This window comes from Palaemon carinicauda, chromosome 18 (assembly GCF_036898095.1).
Source record: "Palaemon carinicauda isolate YSFRI2023 chromosome 18, ASM3689809v2, whole genome shotgun sequence".
NCBI classification, from domain to species: Eukaryota; Metazoa; Arthropoda; class Malacostraca; order Decapoda; family Palaemonidae; genus Palaemon; species Palaemon carinicauda.
The window spans coordinates 37,501,350-37,521,666 of NC_090742.1; the positions used below are offsets into that span (position 1 = coordinate 37,501,350).

At 47.1% G+C, this 20,317-nt stretch overlaps 1 long non-coding RNA gene across 2 annotated transcripts in view; it reads right to left on the minus strand.

Moving 5' to 3' along the window:
- The window catches only part of LOC137657777 (uncharacterized), a 121,425-nt gene that overhangs the window by 17,653 nt on the left and 83,455 nt on the right, over nt 1-20,317 (minus strand). The window contains exon 5 of one of the 2 annotated variants that reach the window (XR_011047202.1): nt 11,856-12,695. The exons of the other annotated variant lie outside the window; for it this stretch is intronic. This is a non-coding gene — a long non-coding RNA (uncharacterized lncRNA). Of the gene's footprint in view, nt 1-11,855; nt 12,696-20,317 lie in introns of those variants that run through there. 2 annotated transcript variants of the gene reach the window in all.

The window sequence follows — 20,317 nt, forward strand, 5'->3', positions numbered from 1 at the left end:
AACCCAAGAACAGGAAGACAAAGAAGCCACTAGTGCCTCATAGACCTGCACAACATCTCACTGTTACCATGAACACAGTGCCGCAAATGGTTGCCCAGCCGCAAACCACTTTCCAGATGGTGCCTCAGCAGTTAGTAGCCCAGTCACCAGCCTTTAACCCAGGCTTTGAGAGGCACACCACTACCTTTCGCCCAAAAAGGTAGAGGATCTAGACGAGGCTCCTCAAGAAATCCCTCAAGGGGGTACAGGAGGACGTGGTCAGGGTAGCAAACCCTCCGGATCATCCAAGCAATGAGATGCTACAGGTAGGAGGAAGACACTTTCCCGAAATCCACTTTCGGGATCGTTGGACCTTCCGATCCCTGGGCCCATAGCCTAATCAAGAATGGATCAGGGTGGAAATGGAACAGAACTCCACCTTCCTTTCCTCAATTCTTCCAACACTCCACCCCCTTATTGGAATATACCTTAGAACTCTTGAACAAAAAGGTCATAAGGAAAGCAAAGTCCATTAAATTCCAAGGAAGGTTGTTTTGTGTTCCCAAGAAGGACTCGGACAAACTTAGTCATTCTAGACTTGTCTCCACTCAGCAAGTTCATCGAGAACAACAAGTTCCGGATGTTAACCTTACAACACATAAGGACCCTGTTACCGAAAGGGCTGTACACAGTCTCAATAGACCTAGCAGAGCAGATGCTTACTAGCACCTTTCAGTCAGCCACCCCCTCTCCTCCTACCTAGGATTCAAGTTACAGAAGACAAAGTATGTCTTCAAAGCCATTCCCTTCAAACTAAACATAGCCCCAAGGATATTCACAAAACTTGCGGACACAGTCGTACAACAGCTACGCTTAGAAGGCATTCAGGTACCAGCATACCTGGACGACTGGCTGTGTGGGCAGCATCCAAAACTGCTTGTCAGCAGGCAGCCGCGAAGGTGATCCAGTTCCTGGACCATCTGGGTTTCAAGATCAACTACAAGAAGTCTCGCCTCTCTCCGGCTCAATAGTTTCAATGGTTGGGAATCCATTGGAACTTGCAGTCACACCGCCTCTCCATTCCACCGAAGAGGAGAAGAGAGATTGCGGGTTCTGTCAAGACTACTGATATCCTACAAGATTTCAAGATGCCAACAGGAAAGAGTAACGGGCTCTCTCCAGTTTGCAGCAGTAACAGACCCAGTGCTAAGAGCACAACTAAAGGATGCGTCAGGAGTCTGGAGAAGATACGCATCAAACGCTCGAAGAGATCAGCAGAGACCGACACCGACCTTAATGCGTTCGCTTCTGAGGCCGTGGTCGAAGGTCAAGAGCCTAGCAAGGACTATTCACTTACAACCACCTCGCCCGTCAGTAGTCATACACACAGATGCCTCACCGAAAGGATGGGGAGGTCATTCCCATCAAAGGAAAGTACAAGGGAACTGGTCACACCAGTTCAAGACCTTTCACATCAACATTCTGGAGGCCATGGCAGTCTTCCTGACGTTGAAGAAACTATCCCCTCACAGATCAGCCCACATCAAGTTGGTCTTGGACAGCGAGGTGATGGTGAAATATCTGAGCCGACAAGGCTCGAGATCGCCCTACATCAATCATGTGATGTTGGCCATCTTTCGCTTGGCAAGAAAGAAAAGATGGCACTTATCAGCAGTTCACCTACAAGGATTCCGCAATGTGACGGTGGACGCTCTATCCAGGCGAAAGCCAATAGAATCAGAATGGTCCCTAGACGCAGACTCATTCTCCTTCATCATGGAAAAAGTCCCAGAACTGCAGATCGACCTCTTCGCAACGAGCGACAATAAGAAACTACCTCGATATGTAGCCCCATACGAGGACCCTCGGGCAGAAGCGATGGACACCATGTCCCTCGATTGGAAAAGATGGAATCATATCCATCTGTTCCCTCCAACAAATCTCCTGCTGAAGGTCCTCAACAAGCTGAGATCCTTCAAGGGGACAGCAGCAGTAATGGCCACCAAATGGCCCAAAAGCAATTGGTTCCCTTTAGTGATAGAACTGAAGCTGAGGCCGTTTCCTCTACCGAACCCAGTTCTATCCCAACTGGTTCAGAAGTCAACTGTTTACGTTTCATCATTGAGAACCAAAAACCTACACCTCATGATTTTCTCGCCTTAGCAGCCAAGAAAAGGTTTGGGATCTCAAAAGACATCGACTTTAAAGAAGAATACAAGTCAAAGTCAACCAGAAGACAATATGAATCGTCTTGGAAGTGGGTCTCCTTTGTCAAAGCAAACAGGCCGGCAAATATCTCGATAGACTTCTGCCTATCCTTTTTCATCCACCTTCATGAGCAAGGCCTGGCTTCCACCACAATAACTACGTGAAGTCAGCTTTGACTAGACACCTTCTCTACGCCTTCCAGGTGGACCTGTCAAACGAAATCTTCAATAAGATTCTGAAAGCATGCGCTAGACTTAAACCAGCAACCCCTCCAAAGCCCATATGTCCTTTGTCCTTGGACAAAGTCTTGCACTACGCTTCGAACTTGAACAACAAAGATTGTTCCCTAAAGGATCTAACACAGAAAATGATATTCTTGTTCGCTATAGCCTCAGGGGCTAGAGTTAGTGAAATAGTGGCCCTATCTAGAGGCAAGGGCCATATTCAGTTCATAGAAGAGGGAGAACTGAACCTTTTTCCCAATCCTACCTTTCTCGCCAAAAACGAGTTTCCCACCAAAAGGTGGGGTCCTTGGAGAATCTGCCCTCTGAAGGAAGATGTCTCTCTATGTCGAGTAGTGTGTCAGGGTCTATCTCCGAAGAACTTCAGACTTCAAGAAAGGACAGCTCTTCATAGGCGAAACCTCAGGATCAAACTTATCCCTAAAACAACTGAGGGCAAAACTCACCTACTTTATTCGCATAGCAAATCCTGACAGCACACCCACAGGTCACAATTCTAGAAAAATTGCTTCCTCGCTGACCTTCTTAAAGCATATGGACTTTGATAGACTCCGCTCATATACCGGTTGGAAATCCTCTCGTCTTTTATAAACATTACGCGAAGCAAATGCATGAAATAAAACACTTTGTGGTGGTGGCAGGTAGTGTTATAAAACCTGTCTAGTGCTGCGATGAACAGTGAACTGTTTGGGACTTAAACAGTGTAAAGGGTGAACAGGTATTAGCACCTTTGAGTGTAATACCTTCTATTGAGAACCACTATGGTGGTTCTTGGACTGTTCTATATAGGTGTAGAACCTAACTAATAACACTAGTGCCGTGTGAACATTCGTACACAGTGTTAAAGCATATCCAACATCTAAGTGAAATCAATCTAATAATTTCACAATTTTGAGTGGCACTTGTGCTTTATCAATATATATTTCTTCCCTCACAGGTTACAAATATATATATTACCTTGAAGATGTTAATTATGTAAAAGATTCTATATTTATAATACATTCGTTGTATTTAATTTTGTCTATACAAATAAATACATGAAATGTATTTGCATCTTATTCACCCTACATGAAATTACCATATTTCCCGTGTCATGACGCACCTTTTTTCATGAAAAATGCCCCCAAAATCACCCTGTGTCTTAAGAAAAAGTTGTACAGGGGAGTTTGACACACCTCAAACACCAAACTATTGACTTACAAGTACTCAAACTCACTGGGATAGAATATAAACCTACAATTATCATTCATTTTTATATTACATGTCATTTAACGAAGTACAGTAGCAAATTATTTGTTTATTTCGGTAATCAGCTGATGACTCAGTAACCCCATTCCCCAAGTAAACATGCCAACTAATGGTCTCGTAGCAGACAACACTATGACAGTGTTGTTTATTCAGTATATATCTACTTGCTCATATTTTGTTGATATTTTGTAATAAAGCAATATATTGATAACGACTTTGTAGCCTGAGTTCCGAAATAATACAGACAGACAGTTGCTGAATACTGTTAGTTGAGTGCAGTATTACCAAGTTAGCAGAAAAGTGACTAGATCCAGAATTGCATAAACAGTAGCGAAAGTATTCCACCTAAAAGAATTTATAGATTTCTATAATCAATAACTATATTTGTGTGAATATTCATAGGGTATACGAGGAATTTTGGAACTATTACTAGAATTTTACATCTTTACCAAAATTTTATAAAGAACATTTGGCAACGCTGCTTTCATGTAAACAACACTTGAAACACCAAGCACTCTGAGTAAACGTGTAGTTGTGGTGGAAACTACGACTGGTTTAGTAGTTTCTTATAAGAATATGTAATAGAATTGGGATAATCGGCATATAGCTAATAAATATTAACTAGAACATTTCATAATACACCCAAAATAAGAAAAGTTACTGTGCCAGACAATAATCACGCTAGAGTCGCTGACCATGGATTTCTGCTAAGAAGTTTTTAAAATCCTCATTTTTTTCTTTTTTTTCTAAAACTGCCTTGCTAATTCAAGGGTGCGTCTCACCACTTGTAGCGTCTTATCACATGGGAAATACGGTAAATAAAATTTCCAGTCTTTAATTTTTATTCCTAAAAATAAAAATACTTGTTGATATTCTTATGTAAGAACAACCTGGTAATCGCTAAAGTTCCAATTTGTTCCTATAAATACAACCTTGACGCTTTATAGTCGGTATCGACACATTCCCTGCACGGGGCAGGAAGCCCTAGGTTAGTTCCAAACTTAGTGGATATGACAAATAACGGTAATGTCATATATACATTTGGTCTGGGAGACCATATAATAATTTGAGTCAAGATAAAAGGCACTTATACAAACCCACAGATATAGTACTTTCAAGTAATTCTCTGGTAATCTTCCATCAGGACAACATGGCTGAGCCCAAAAAACGGATTTTGAGCAAAGCGAAAAATCAATTTTTGGGTGATATGGCCATGTCGTCCTGATGGACCCTCCCTCATTTCCAAAAGGAGTATAAAACTATGTAACAAAGTCCCCACCCGAAACTACCCTATCTGCGGCTATCCATGCTTAATTGCAACAAGGAATAGTTACGCCGTAGTAGTACTGGGAGGGGGATCCACCGGGTAACCTTGATAATGGCTCCCCTTCAATTTCACCACTCTTCCCCCTCAAAGTGAAAACTCTATTTGGGGTGAAGATTGCTGTGTGTCGTATCAAGAAATACGTCCCCTGATATTATGCGATATCCTTAAAAGTTATTTTTCAATATTAAACTTACCCGATGATCATATAGCTGTCAGCTCTGCTGCCCGACAGAAAAAACCTACGGGCGGAATACGCCAGCGATCGCTATACAGGTGGGGGTGTACATCAACAGCGCCATCTGTCGAGCAGGTACTCAAGTACTCGATGTCAACACAGAACCAATTTTCTCTCTGTCGTGCCACCGGCAAGACCTACTGAATACGCTCTTGTTTTCTGGATTGATTTTCACGTTATTTGGTGAAGTATTCATTTCTGGTTATTAGCTATCGCTGTGCAGAAGTTATCTTCAATACTTCCTTGCATTCTTTTTTGGATTTTGGATTATTTGTTGATGACTTGGATAGATTTTGAATTCCCCCCTTTTGACTAATTCAAGATGTCTGACCCTTCTCAAGTCCCCAAGTACAGGAAATGTAGCGCTAGGGACTGTTCAAGGCGTCTTCCGAAGGCCTCTATCGATCCGCACACCATTTGTTCCAATTGTAGGGGTAAAGCCTGTCAATTGGAAGATCGATGTGAGGAATGCGCTGGGCTTTCGGAATTCGGGTTTCAAGAATTCCTGAAATATGCACGTAGGCTAGAGAAGGATAGGATCAGGAGGAGTTCGTCTCGCTCAATTGATTTTTCCTCTCCCCATGCCCCTCAACCTATTCCTTCCCCTGTAGTGGTTGCACCCGACCCCCCTGCTAGCTCTCATCAACCTTCAATGTCAGATATGATGCGTGCCATCCAGGCTCTAGGTGAGAGAGTCGAGTCATTGGCGAATGACCGCAATCAACTCATGGCTGACGTCAGAGAGTTGAAAGGTAAAAGTGCAGTGGGAAGTGAAGTGAGTGTCAGTGCAGTGAAAAGTGTCAGTGTTACGCATGAGGGTGCGTCTGTTCGTGCCTGTCGTCCTCCCAGTCCGGGACCTCTTGCAAGCTCCCAAGCCCAGGGGAGAAGCAATGTCGTACGACCAAAGGGTTCGACAGGCTTTAATCAGCGGACAGACGTACCCTCCGTGGTTTCGGACGTATCTTACCGAGATCGTCCCACCCACAAGAAGACGAGTGAGCCCGTTCATTCCTCGTCTGCGGAAGAGGTTTCTCGACAGAAACGATGGACCAAGGTCTCACGGCCTCTTAAACGTAAGGTCCCTTCCGAGCTAGTCCAACGGCCCAGGTGTAGCCACTGGGTCAGTTCGGACTCGCTGCAGTCCTCCGACGACTGCACACCTCCTAAGAGAGGCAAAGTGGTACCGCAACAGGCAGTAACTCCGTCTGTTGCCGCACCCGCTGTTTTAGACCCTCAGTCACAACGGACAGTAGCTCCGTCTGTTGCCGCTTTTGTAGACCCTAAGTGGTCTTTGCTGCAGTCTATGCAGACTCAGTTAGCTGCTGTTATGCAGGAGTTTCGTGCGGAGAAGGTTGACGCTGCACCCGTTAACCTACAACCTGCCACGGTTGTGCGCCCAGCAGACGCTGAGGCTACCTGCTCCCACACTCCAGCTGTGAGAGCTCCTCCACCCATGCGCAGTCGACCCTGCCAGACGCATGCTGACGTTCACAGACGCACGGAACCCTCCGTTGCCGTGCGTGAGCTACCACAACAACAGGAGGGTGGAGTTAGGCTGCCGTGTTTTGACGCGGTGCGTCAGCCTCCGCAACCCACGGTGGTCTCCGCTATCCTTCCACAGTCGGGAGTAGACTCTTTGCGCACCCACTCAGCTTTGGTTGTTGCCAGTTCTCAGACTGACCAACAATGGCATGATGTTGGGTCCAGTGCAGCCACGCATGCACCCGTGCTGCCGGACTCAGCCGTCCAGCCCACTCCGTTGCCTCTTCCTCCTCAACATTCAGACGATGGTATCTCTGATGATGACGAAGCTGCACATCTTGACGACCAACACTCGGACATCGAAGAACCCAAGACCTCGCCTCCCTCCTTAGACTTTAGGAAGGTGCTTGCGCTGTTCAAGGATTTATATCCGGATCAGTTTGTGTCTGCAGCACCACGCTCGCCTCCCTCTGAGTTCACTTTAGGCATGCAGTCAGCAGCACCTGCCTTTACGAAGCTCGTACTCGCTCGCTCGTCCAAGAGAGCTTTAAGGGTACTGGGAGAATGGTTGCAGTCCAATAAGCAACTTGGTAAGACATCCTTCATGTTTCCCCCGGTCAAGCTTGCTTCCAGATCTAGCGTCTGGTATGCTACGGGAGAAGTTCTCGGCTTGGGAGTTCCTGCCTCTGCCCAGGGCGACTTCTCAAGTCTGGTAGACTCTCCCCGCAGGCTGGCTATGAGACGCTCCAAGATTTGCTGGACTCCTTCGGATATGGACCATCTTTTGAAGGGAGTTTTCCGCGCATTCGAAGTCTTTAACTTCTTGGACTGGTGTTTGGGAGCGTTGAGCAGGAAGACCTCCCCTTCTGATAAGGAAACTTCCATGCTCATCATGTCCTGCATGGACAAAGCCATACGGGATGGTTCTAGTGAGCTTGCGGCTTCTTTCGTGTCTGGGGTTCTCAAGAAGCGAGATCACCTTTGCTCCTTCTTGTCAGCTGGAGTCACCCCATGTCAAAAGTCGGAGCTTATGTTTGCTCCACTCTCGAAGTGTCTCTTCCCTGAAGAGTTGATCAAGGAGATTGCTGCCTCCTTGATCCAGAAAGACACCCATGACCTGGTGGCGTCATCCGCACGCAAAACCACCCCTTTGCCCTCCGTACCTAGACCTAGGATGGACACTCCAGCGTCAAGGTTCATTCCGCCCTTTCGTGGCAGAGCCTCCAGCAGAGGAGGTGCTCGTGCCGGAAGTCAACGTGGGAGTAAGAAGAAGGGTTCCAAGTCCTCTAGAGGCAGAGTCTGACTGCCACCTTCTTCAGACAGCAGTGGGAGCCAGGCTCAAGAACTACTGGCAGGCCTGGGAGAACAGGGGCGCAGACGCACAGTCTGTGAAGTTACTCAGGGAGGGGTACAAGATTCCATTCTTACGCAAGCCCCCTCTAGCAACAACTCCCATCGACCTCTCTCCCAGGTACAGAGAGGAGGACAAGAGACTAGCTTTACAGCAAGAGGTGTCTCTCTTACTACAAAAGGGAGCGGTAGTCATAGTCCGGGACCATCAATCCCCGGGCTTCTACAACCGCCTCTTCTTAGTGCCGAAGAAGACAGGAGGGTGGAGACCGGTGCTAGACGTCAGTTCTCTGAATGTCTTTGTCACAAAGCAGACGTTCACCATGGAGACGACAAAGTCGGTTCTAGCATCGGTCAGGAAGGAAGACTGGATGGTCTCGTTAGACCTAAAGGACGCTTACTTTCACGTCCCCATCCACCCAGATTCCCAACCTTTGCTAAGGTTCGTTTTCGGGAAGGTTGTATACCAGTTCCAAGCCCTGTGCTTTGGCCTAAGCACGGCACCTCTAGTTTTTACCAAACTGATGAGGAATATTGCCAAATTCCTGCATTTAGCAAACATCAGAGCCTCCTTCTATTTGGACGACTGGCTTTTAAGAGCTGCGTCAAGTCGTCGCTGTCTGGAGAATCTACAGTGGACTCTAGATCTGACCAAGGAATTGGGTCTCCTGGTCAATATAGAAAAGTCCCAACTCGTCCCATCCCAAACTATAGTATACCTAGGAATGGAGATTCAGAGTCAAGCTTTTCGGGCTTTTCCGTCGGCCCCCAGAATCAGTCAAGCCCAAGAATGCATCCAGTCCATGATGAAGAAGGACCGATGTTCAGTCAGACAGTGGATGAGTCTGTTAGGGACGCTTTCATCACTAGACCAGTTCATCGCGTTAGGGAGACTCCACCTCCGCCCCCTTCAATTTCACTTGGCTGCTCACTGGAGAAAGGACAAGACGCTAGAAGCGGTCTCGGTTCCTATTTCCGAGAAGATGAAGTCGTCACTGACTTGGTGGAAGAACAACATTCTCCTCAGGGAGGGTCTGCCACTAGCTGTTCAGACCCCCGACCACCTTCTCTTCTCGGACGCATCGGACACGGGCTGGGGTGCGACGTTGCACGGTCGGGAATGCTCGGGCACGTGGAATGCGGTTCAAAGCGAGTTGCACATCAACTGCAAGGAGCTACTGGCAGTTCATCTGGCCTTGAGAAGCTTCAAGTCCCTCCTTCTAGGCAAGGTAGTGGAGGTGAACTCCGACAACACCACAGCCCTGGCGTACATCTCCAAGCAAGGAGGGACTCATTCGATGATGTTGTACGAGATCGCAAGGGACCTCCTCACCTGGTCAAGAGATCGAAACATATCCCTTGTAACGAGGTTCATTCAAGGCGACATGAATGTCATGGCAGACCGCCTCAGCCGGAAGGGTCAAATCATCCCAACAGAGTGGACCCTTCACAAGAATGTATGCAACAGACTATGGGCATTGTGGGGCCAGCCCACCATAGATCTGTTCGCAACCTCAATGACCAAGAGGCTCCCAATTTATTGTTCACCGATTCCGGACCCAGCAGCAGTTCACATAGATGCCTTTCTTCTGGATTGGTCCCATCTAGACCTTTATGCGTTCCCCCCCGTTCAAGATTGTCAACAGAGTACTGCAGAAGTTCGCCTCTCACGAAGGGACAAGGTTGACGTTGGTTGCTCCCCTCTGGCCCGCGAGAGAATGGTTCACCGAGGTACTGCAATGGCTAGTAGACGTTCCCAGAACACTTCCTCTAAGAGTGGACCTTCTGCGTCAGCCGCATGTAAAGAAGGTACACCCAAGCCTCCACGCTCTTCATCTGACTGCCTTCAGACTATCGAAAGACTCTCGAGAGCTAGAGGCTTTTCGAAGGAGGCAGCCAGAGCGATTGCTAGAGCTAGGAGGACATCCACTCTCAAAGTCTACCAGTCGAAGTGGGAAGTCTTCCGAAGCTGGTGCAAGTCCAAATCAGTATCCTCAACCAGTACCTCTGTAACTCAGATAGCTGACTTCCTTTTATACCTAAGGAAGGAAAGATCCCTTTCAGCTCCCACGATCAAGGGTTACAGAAGCATGTTGGCAGCAGTCTTCCGTCACAGAGGCTTAGATCTTTCCAACAACAAAGATCTACAGGACCTCCTTAAGTCTTTTGAGACATCGAAGAGCGTCGGTTGGCCACACCAGGTTGGAACTTAGACGTGGTACTAAGGTTCCTTATGTCAGCAAGGTTCGAACCACTTCAATCAGCCTCTTTAAAAGATCTCACGTTGAAAACTCTTTTCCTCGTCTGCTTAGCAACAGCTAAAAGAGTCAGTGAGATACACGCCTTCAGCAGGAACATTGGATTTACATCTGAAACGGCTACATGTTCCTTACAGCTTGGTTTCTTAGCCAAAAACGAACTTCCTTCTCGTCCTTGGCCCAAATCGTTCGATATTCCAAGCCTTGCTAATTTGATTGGAAATGAACAAGAAAGAGTACTATGCCCGGTAAGAGCTCTTAAGTACTATTTGAAACGGACTAAGCCATTACGTGGACAATCAGAAGCTTTATGGTGCGCCATTAAGAAACCTTCTTTACCAATGTCGAAGAATGCAGTTTCTTATTATATCAGACTTTTAATTCGAGAAGCTCATTCCCATCTGAATGAGGAGGACCATGCTTTGCTGAAGGTAAGGACACATGAAGTTAGAGCTGTCGCAACTTCAGTGGCCTTCAAACAAAACAGATCTCTGCAGAGTGTAATGGATGCAACCTATTGGAGAAGCAAGTCAGTGTTCGCATCATTTTACCTTAAAGATGTCCAGTCTCTTTACGAGAACTGCTACACCCTGGGACCATTCGTAGCAGCGAGTGCAGTAGTGGGTGAGGGCTCAGCCACTACATTCCCATAATCCCATAACCTTTTTAATCTTTCTCTTGAAATGCTTTTTATTGTTGTTCTTTGGGTTGTCCGGAAGGCTAAGAAGCCTTTCGCATCCTGGTTGATTTGGCGGGTGGTCAAATTCTTTCTTGAGAAGCGCCTAGATTAGAGGTTTTGATGAGGTCCTTTAGTATGGGTTGCAGCCCTTCATACTTCAGCTCCTAGGAGTCGCTCAGCATCCTGTGAGGATCGCGAGGCTCAGTAAGGAAGACGTACTTAAAAAGGCAGAGTAATTGTTCAAGTCGACTTCCTTACCAGGTACTTATTAATTTTATGTTTGTTATTTTGAATAACTGCTAAAATGAAATACGGAATACTTAGCTCTTAATGTTAACATATATGCTGGTCTCTACCCACCCCCCTGGGTGTGAATCAGCTATATGATCATCGGGTAAGTTTAATATTGAAAAATGTTATTTTCATTAGTAAAATAAATTTTTGAATATACTTACCCGATGATCATAAATTAAAGGACCCACCCTTCCTCCCCAATAGAGACCCAGTGGACCGAGGAGAAAATTGGTTCTGTGTTGACATCGAGTACTTGAGTACCTGCTCGACAGATGGCGCTGTTGATGTACACCCCCACCTGTATAGCGATCGCTGGCGTATTCCGCCCTTAGGTTTTTTCTGTCGGGCAGCAGAGCTGACAGCTATATGATCATCGGGTAAGTATATTCAAAAATTTATTTTACTAATGAAAATAACATATTAAGGATACTCGCACCAGGAGTTAGAAATCTGGAAACCTGCAGTTAATTCTCTGGGAGTATCACTGTAGCCAAATGTCCCTAAGAAAGCTACCTAAAGGAACCTTGCATCAGGACGACATGGCCATATCACCCAAAAGTACATTTTTCGCTTTGCTCAAAATCCGTTAAATAGCCTAGACACAAAGTAAACATTTGTTATGCATTAAGCTCTCACTTCGACCAAGAAAGACTTGGACGAGTCATCCTTCATAGTAAGTAGTGCTTTTTCTAACAGCCATAATAATATTAATAACAAGGGGAGGAAAAGAAAAGCCCACCAAGGCCATCCTCTGTCCCACCCAGTAACCAAAATCTTATGCAAAGTTTTCTTCTGAGGAAGCAATGCTACTAGGCCCTTGAATACTTTCCTTATCCTCTTTTTGATTATTTTACTAATAATTTTACAAATAGTGATCAGGAATATTTTGAAGCTCATTTTCAAGTTAATATTTTGAGGCTCTCCTTGAGTTAAATGGTAAAACATGTCCCCATTAGGTGAATTCAGATTAATATTATTACTTTATGACACATGAAATTATACACAAAAAAGAAAACATGCATCAATATTTCTATAATGGAAAACAAATAAGAAATTTAAAAGTAATAAGTGTCATTTTCAGGCAGACAAGAAAAAATGCAATAATATTTCTAGAATGGAAAACAAATTAGAAATTTAAAAATAATTAGTGTGTCACTTTCAAACCTTGGTGCAATTTCAGAACGAACCTTTACTACATACAACTAGAGCTCGGTGAAAAGCATACAAGATACACAAATGCCAAGCTGCTTCCCTGTCTCGTCCCATTTTATGCATGATTGAGTCGAGTAAATGAGAAGAGACTTGCAAGACTACTGCTCTGACCATCCTTGCTACTTCTCCAAGCGGCCTGTCAGATCAGACCAAATTACGCTTTCACCTTGCACGTGGACACCTGAATCACATTAAATGTGTAATAAAGTTTTCAAACACAAACCATAGGAAAATGACATTGGATAGCAAATTTTACACAAAAACATTTCCCAAAGCTAATGACACTATTCTAATATAGACTTTGTACAATCATGACTAAAAAGATGACCTTATGAAAGAAGCTTTCTTTTTTACTGACCACGTGGGTAGACTGTTATGAAACATGATTCCAATTTAAAATTTACATAGTTTGAGGTAGAATAAGTTTTAATTGAACCCTACAACTCTTCATAATACTATCCTCACCTATAATCTCTTCCTATACAATCACAAGCATACATTCCCTCAAAATATCTCTGCCAATAATCAAAGGAACAGATTCTTTATTACGTATTTTACTCCAATCATGTCTAACCTAATACAGTAAATAGCTACAATTTACGGTAATATAGTTATGATCAAAATATTTTTAGTAATTAATGATACTTTCTGGAATTAACCCAACCTGAAATGAAATTTAAGATGTATTTTCAAGTTACCAAAATCAGCTCAGACACAAGAAAGAGATATTCTTTACTTAAAACAGGCACAAGATGAACAAATTTTGAATATATGTTTTCAGTATTGTTCGAAACACTAACATATCTGAGCTCCTAAATGCCTTTCAATGCAAGGCAGTTAAAGAATATTACCAACGAAGGCAAATATATTGCTATATTATCAAATATTTAATCATCAATAATATCAAGCAGTCACTAAGAACATTATACTGTATTTAATGATGTTGAATTCATTAGGGGTTTTATTTCAGGAAAAAAGTACATGTAACAGAAAAACAGGACCAACACTTATAATTTCTAAAGTTAACTATTATTAGGAAAATATGTACCAATAGAAGAGCCAAGCATCAAACTCAAATCTCTACGAATAAAAAGAAAAAGGATAATCATTTATATCTTGGTGACTTTATAAAGATTGAAATATTTTCCCTAAATAGTTCATCAAATTCGCATAATAAATTTACTTCAAACATGACAAATTCGGAGATAATTTGTATTTTTCCTAACCATACAAACCTTAGCTATTTACATCGGGGTTTACTTTCGGCGTAGCTGAAATTGACGAGCCATTAGATTTTAACGAGGGTTTACTACCCCGCGCTAGTTAGCAGGGTCTACCCCTCCCTCCCTCACACACCGGTGAAATGTCTCACTTCACTAAGAGTTAAGACTTGACTTGGGGGACAGGGCTGGTGGGCAAATATGTGTAAATAGCTAAGGTTTGTATGGTTAGGAAAAATACAAATTATCTCCGAATTTGTCATTTGTTCCGTAACCGAAATACAAACCACGCTATTTACATTGGGTGACTTACCCCTTAGGAAGGGTGGAAAGTCCCCAGCCATACTGGCTTTGGCTTACCCGGGGACTCAAAATCCGAGCGAGTCGCACTCGAGAAAAGGAGTCCCTGCACCTCACAAGTTCCTTACTCCGCAAGGAAATGTGTGGCCTACATAAGCTTGTGTGAAGGAGGAAAGTGTGACCCGTCCTAGGCAGTTGACCTGGAGTTCTAGAAGGAACTCTGGGTTAGGACGTTCCCAATACCACCTCGTCAGGGTATGGGGGACGCGACAGTATTGTCTCAATACTTGGAACACAAGGAAGCATGGTTTACCTGCAGAGGTTTGAGGTCAGCTATGTAGAGACCAGGATGCTGCTTCCCCAGTAGAGGGGACGATGAAGAAAGAAGTAAGGGCCAGACATACTTCTTCCGTTCATGCAGTCTAAAACCTGGTAACAATGCCCTCAACCTTCTGCTACCTATCCGAAAAGGAGCCTGAGGTTAGACCAGCTGTTGTGTAGCCACCACAGAGCGATAGAAACGTATCGATACCCCTGTGGGTCACGTCCTGCAGGAAGTGGGCTGTGAAGGTCATTAGACGCTTCCAGACTCCAGCTTGTAGCACCTGCGTCACAGAGTAGTTCTTCTTGAAGGCGAGGGACGTTGCGATGTATCAGACATCTTGCTGTAGGGCGACGTGACGGGGGAGGGTCTGGATTCAGGTCGAGATGAATGCCCTTGAGTCCGAGCTGAAAAGGCATACTGGTGACTCTCCCCTGTGTCCTTCATGTGCTCCCAAACCGGGCTTGCACGTGAGGACAAACTGCAGCTGTTAAAGATAACCCCTCGGTTCCTTTACTGGCAAGAAGGAGAAGGTCTGGGTCATCTGATACAGAACGGAGACTCGAAATCTTGAAGGAGTCGAACCGAAGGTCCGGGACTCCAAGATTCTGAGTCTAGAAAACAACTCAGGAGCGAACCTGAATGTTACCTCCCCCTATTCTCTTGAAAGGGCGGAGTCGTACGAGACCATGAAGATTGCTTACACACTGGCCGAGGCCAGAGCGAGCAGGAGCACCGTCCTCCAAGACGGACGACGATCAGAGGCCTGACGTAATGGTTCGTAAGAAGATCTCTTAAGGGACTTAAGAGTCCGAACCATGCTCCATGGAGGAGGTCTCACTCCGACTGGGGGCAGGTACGTTCGTAGCTTCGCATGAGCGAAGAAAGATCCAGCGGGAAGGAAAAACCTATTCCTTTCAGCCTGAAGGCCAGGGAAAGGCTGAGCGATAGGCTTCACTGCCGAGCGCGGAAACGAGTTTCCTCCCGCCGATAAGCAATAACTCCGTTATTGCTGGAGTAGAGGCCTCAAGGGAAGAGGTACCTCTCCCACGACACCAACCACCGAAGACTCTCCACTTCGCCTGGTAGACCCCTGCGGATGACTATCGCATGTGACGCGACCTCCGCTCCGCGCCTGTTGCGAGTTGTCTCTTCGTGAGGAGGCGGCGTAGTGTCTCTAGGCGTGAAGCCGAAGCGATGCTACTGCTTGTGAAAGATGTTGTAGTGTGGTTGTTTGAGTAGCCTGTGTCGTGGAAGAAGCTCTCCCGGGAGTTCCGTCAGGGGATGCAGAAGGTCCGGAAACCGTACTGCGTATAGTTGCAGCGGAGCTCTCAGGGCCATCGAAAGGTTGACAGACAACCTGGTCTCATTGAGACCCCTCCTCAACAGACAACAATGGTGGGAAGACGTAGGCGTCGATGCTGTCTCACCGTCATCGGAAAGCATCTTGCCAAAGAGTCTTGGGGTCTGAGACTGGGGGGAAGTACAGCGGAAGCTTGAAGTTCCAGGCTGTCGTGATCAGGTCCCCCAGGCCAGGACTTGCTGGTTACTAGAGGCCAAAGACCCCCAGGTGCTCTCTATCTGTGAGGCTCTGCTCAGATTGTCGGAGAGAACATTCCCCTGCCCGGAATGAGCGAGCCGATAGCGGTATCGAGTGGACTAAGGATCATCTCAGTATCTCTACTGCAAGATGCGAAAGTATGAAAATGTACCTCCCTGCTGGTTGGAATACGCCAGTACCATGGAGTTGTCGCGCACGGAGCGACTTGGCAGGATCTGTAGGATCTGTAGAAGGGCCAGACTACGGCCTCTAAGCCTACCTGAATGATGAGGAGGTACCCTTCAGGTCCTGACGATAGGGCTGAACCGAAACATGCCCCCCCCCCTTTTCTTTGACGAGTCCGAGAACAGTATTAAATGCGGGGAAAGGACGAGAATATCCACTCCCATGCAAGAGGTTCCACAAGTCAACATCCATTGCAGGTCTAATTGTTCCGCTGGTCCCATGGGGGCCAGAAAGTCCGGTTAATCGTTGCTTTGATTCCACCGGAACTTGGGCCGCCTAACAGGGAACTTATCCTGAGGCGCCCATTCAGGACGTAGACGGGTCAATGAGGAAAGGAGACCCAGGAAACGTACCAAGATAGGGCTGAAAGCTCTCCTTGACTGAGAAAAGGTTCTGCGACTCTCCTCAGCCTCGCCACAGTCAACTGAAGGGAAGGCTCGTAGAAGGAGTCAATATCATGGCTAGATATTCCAGATGTTGAGGCAGAAGTAGAGAAGGATCCTAGCGAATTACCATGATCCCTCACTCTTGGTGAAGTCCCGGAAGCTTGTCCCGGTGTTGAAGAAGGTCGAACCCGAGACTACCGGAGTTGGCCAGACCTCCAAAAAGCGAAGGAGGCGGAAGCTTGCTCCTGAGCGGCCATGAGGAAAGCAGGGAGAGTTCTTTGGTGAAAACCTGCGATGCTGCGGCGGGATCGCCACACAGCATCTTAAGCAGGAACATCTGTAGTCTAGGCTGAATTCCAAGTGCTTCCTGGAAGATGGATGGAATGGGACCTGCAATTACCCGTCCTTCCGATCCAGGGCATAAGGAGTCTTGCGGTCTCGTTACCAGTCTGATCGACTCTGCTGTTCCACGCTGGACGAAGTTTGTTCGACAAGCTTGATCAGAGCTGAGAGGTCGACGACGGAACTCCCGTCTCAGATGCTTTCCTACAAGAAAGGATCGACTGAAGAAGCCGGGGGGGGAAGCCGTAGACGACCCTATGGAGGACCTTCTCCTAAAGCATGGCTCCTTCTGTCCAACGGGCAAACTTCTTGCCGACCCCATGGCATAGAGGCTCAGCGACACTGGATTCGCGGACAGTGGAGGAGAGACGTTAAGAGCGAGGCGCGATATCCTTGGCTGATCACGGAGATCGTGCAGGAATCGGCATCGGGAAGCAGTTATCCGGACGAGTAACCTTAGGCATCCCCCCAGCGTGAGACCTGCAAGGGGGGTTGCCAATCCTGGAGTTTGTAAACTCTGCCGCTCCCTCTAGGATTATGCCTCCCTGGAAGAACTTCCCGTCCTACCTGTCCCTGACAGGAGGGGACTGCTATTGTACACCTTGTCTTAGCTGACGTAGCCAGTTCCGATAACCTAGACTGACGAGGCTGAATAAAGAGGCGTCGGAGGCTTGCAGGGTCTGGAAGTAAGCGCCTTGGAGGTGTGAAAACGGAATTCGACTTCCTCCGCACAACAACTGTCCATTTCTCTGTCCTTGGGCTCAACCAAGCTCTTCCCAAGGATGGAAGTGTGTCTGAGCTTGTCGACATCCACGGATGGGACTCCCGAGAGGAAGCCCTCAGTCACTGCGTTTAGATGCTCCAACATCGAGTTTGCCCGCAAGTTCGAAACTTGGCGACGGAACGCAAAGGTGCTTTAGCCCGAGAGAAGGAAAGTACCCATGATCTTCCTGGAGCTTCCTTGTACAAAACCTCTGGTCGCAACTGGGGAGGGAAAGGCCTGGTAAGCCCCTTCCACAAAATGTTGAAGAGGAAGGGCTAAACCAGTCACCACATGCCCGACGGAAAAATCTCGAAAGAAAAACTCCCTGGAAGACCCTTCCAGGGAATGGTGAGGAGGAAGGGCTAAACCAGGTTCTGGAAAGAAGAATGTTGCTCAGACCTCCCTGAAGATTCTTCCTGCTCTTGCACGTGCCATGCTCTGCGTTTACGGGGTGAAGACCGTGTTCTGGAAATACGCGCTCCAGAAGACTCGCCAGGTTGCCCGTGTTGCGAAACCCCGACGGGAATCGAGCTCGCAATCGCCCTGGAGCTCGCGCGATGGTAAATCAATGGTTCGCGCGTGGGCGAACGTGGAAGCGCCTGTGCGCGGGCACGCAGGCGCGCAGACAAAAAGTGCGCGAGGGAGCACAGGAGGGCGAGCGTGGTTGGAAGGGCGAGAGCTGGCGGTCGGAATCCGATAGTGCGCAGGCGAGCGATGACGCGTAGGCGAGCGACGGCGCGTTGGCAAGCGATGGCTTACTGGCAGGAATCGCGCTGGCGCTTGCGCGATGGAACACCGTTGGTTCGCGCGCAGGCGAACATGGGTGCGCATGTGCGCGGGCGCGCATACGCGTGGGCGAGCGCAGGCGGCCGGGAGACCGATGGCGCGTCTTGGCGAGCGATGGCCCGAAGGCGAGCGATGGCCCAAAGGCGAGTGAAGGCACGTTGGCAAGCAATGGCACGTTGGCGAGCGGTGGTGCGTTAAAAACGCTAGCGCGCAGGCGAAGAATCGCCCGGGCGCGTAGGAGATCGCTGACGCGTAAGAGACTAGAGAAGGTTGACGGCGAGAAGGTGACAGAAAAACTTCTTGCCTGCTCCCAGGTCTGATAGATCGTAGGCGAGAGGGCAAACGTTAGCGCGCATCGTGCTAATCAGAAGGCGCGCAGGTGCATCAGGAAGGAGAGCGCTGATGCGAGCTGTCAAGCAGGCGATCCTGGGCGTTCAGGAAAACCGTTGGCGCCTACTGGCGCGTAGCAGGAAAGGGCGCGCGGATGTGCGCTGGCGAACTGAAGAGAGCTGGCGCACAGGACAGGTGAGCGCTGAAGAGAGCTGGCGAACAGAAGGACAGGTGAGCGCTGGCGAGCAGGAAGAAGATCTACGGTGAGACTCAGCTACCGGAAATCGTGGTCCACAGCAGGCGAGCGCTAGAGCGCTACTGCGCGCGGTCGCGCAGGAAAAAACCTGGCACTTAAGGGACTTACTCACACTGTGGAATAAGCCCCTTAGACCCGAAGGTACCGGTGCCCGTTGTAAACGGGGTGTGTTGGTGCCCACTGCGGATCTGCGTCCAGGAACGGAGATGAAGACTAGAAGGTCTGGCAGGAGAAGCAGCAGCAACGGTCGGTACTCGTCGAGGAGGGTCCTCTGCGGAGAACGTCGAACAAAGATGAAGACGACCTCGGACAGGTGCAACACCCTCCGACCTCCAAAGAGGAGTCTCTGAACGTGACCTCCCCCGAGGGGAAGAGTCACTTGCAGGAGAGACCATAGGCATCAGCTGTCCCCAAAGGGAAACTGAGCCCTCAGCAACAACAGCAGGAGGAGTCCTCCGAAGAGGTGTGTCTGTGGTGCACTCCCCCTTGGGGGAGAAGCACTCGCGGGAGAGACCGTAGGGCTCAGCTGCCCCCCGAAGGGGATTGAGCCTTCAGCAACAACAGCAGACGGAGTCCTCCGAAGAGGAGTCTCTGTGGTGAACTCCCCCCGGGGGAGAAGCACTCGCAGGAGAGACCGTAGGGCTCGGATGTGATACTTTTATTATTATTATTATTACTAGCTAAGCTACAACCCTAGTTGGAAAAGCAAGATGCTATAAGCCCAAGGGCTACAACAGGGAAAATAGCCCAGTGAGGAAAGGAAATAAATAATGATGCAAGAAGTAATGAGCAATTAAAATTTTTTAAAAAATAACATTAAAACATATTTCATATATAAACTATATAAGTGGAACCTCTACATACACACTTAATTCGTTCCGGGACCTAGATCGTATGTTAAAACGATCGTATGTTGGAGCGAATATTCCCATAAGAATACACAGTAATTTGTATAATTCATTCTACAGCCCAAAAACCTATGATAACTCCTTAATAAATTGCTACACATAATTACACATAGCAATAATACAATTGCATTATATAATAGAGATGTTAAAAAGAATAATTATAAAGAAATAAAAAAAAGGTTTTCATTGTCATTTTACCTTACAAACAATCCAACGAAGGTGTAGGCTTTTCCACGCAGGAGACGGACGGTCGGCAAGGTGGTAGAGATAGTGACTGTGATAACGTACCAAAACTTACTCTAACTTACACTACGTGAACTTTAATCTAAATTAGCTTATTTATCTTTATTTAATTTTTATATTTTATATTTTCTTTTTAATTTTCATCACTTTCACTCACTTCA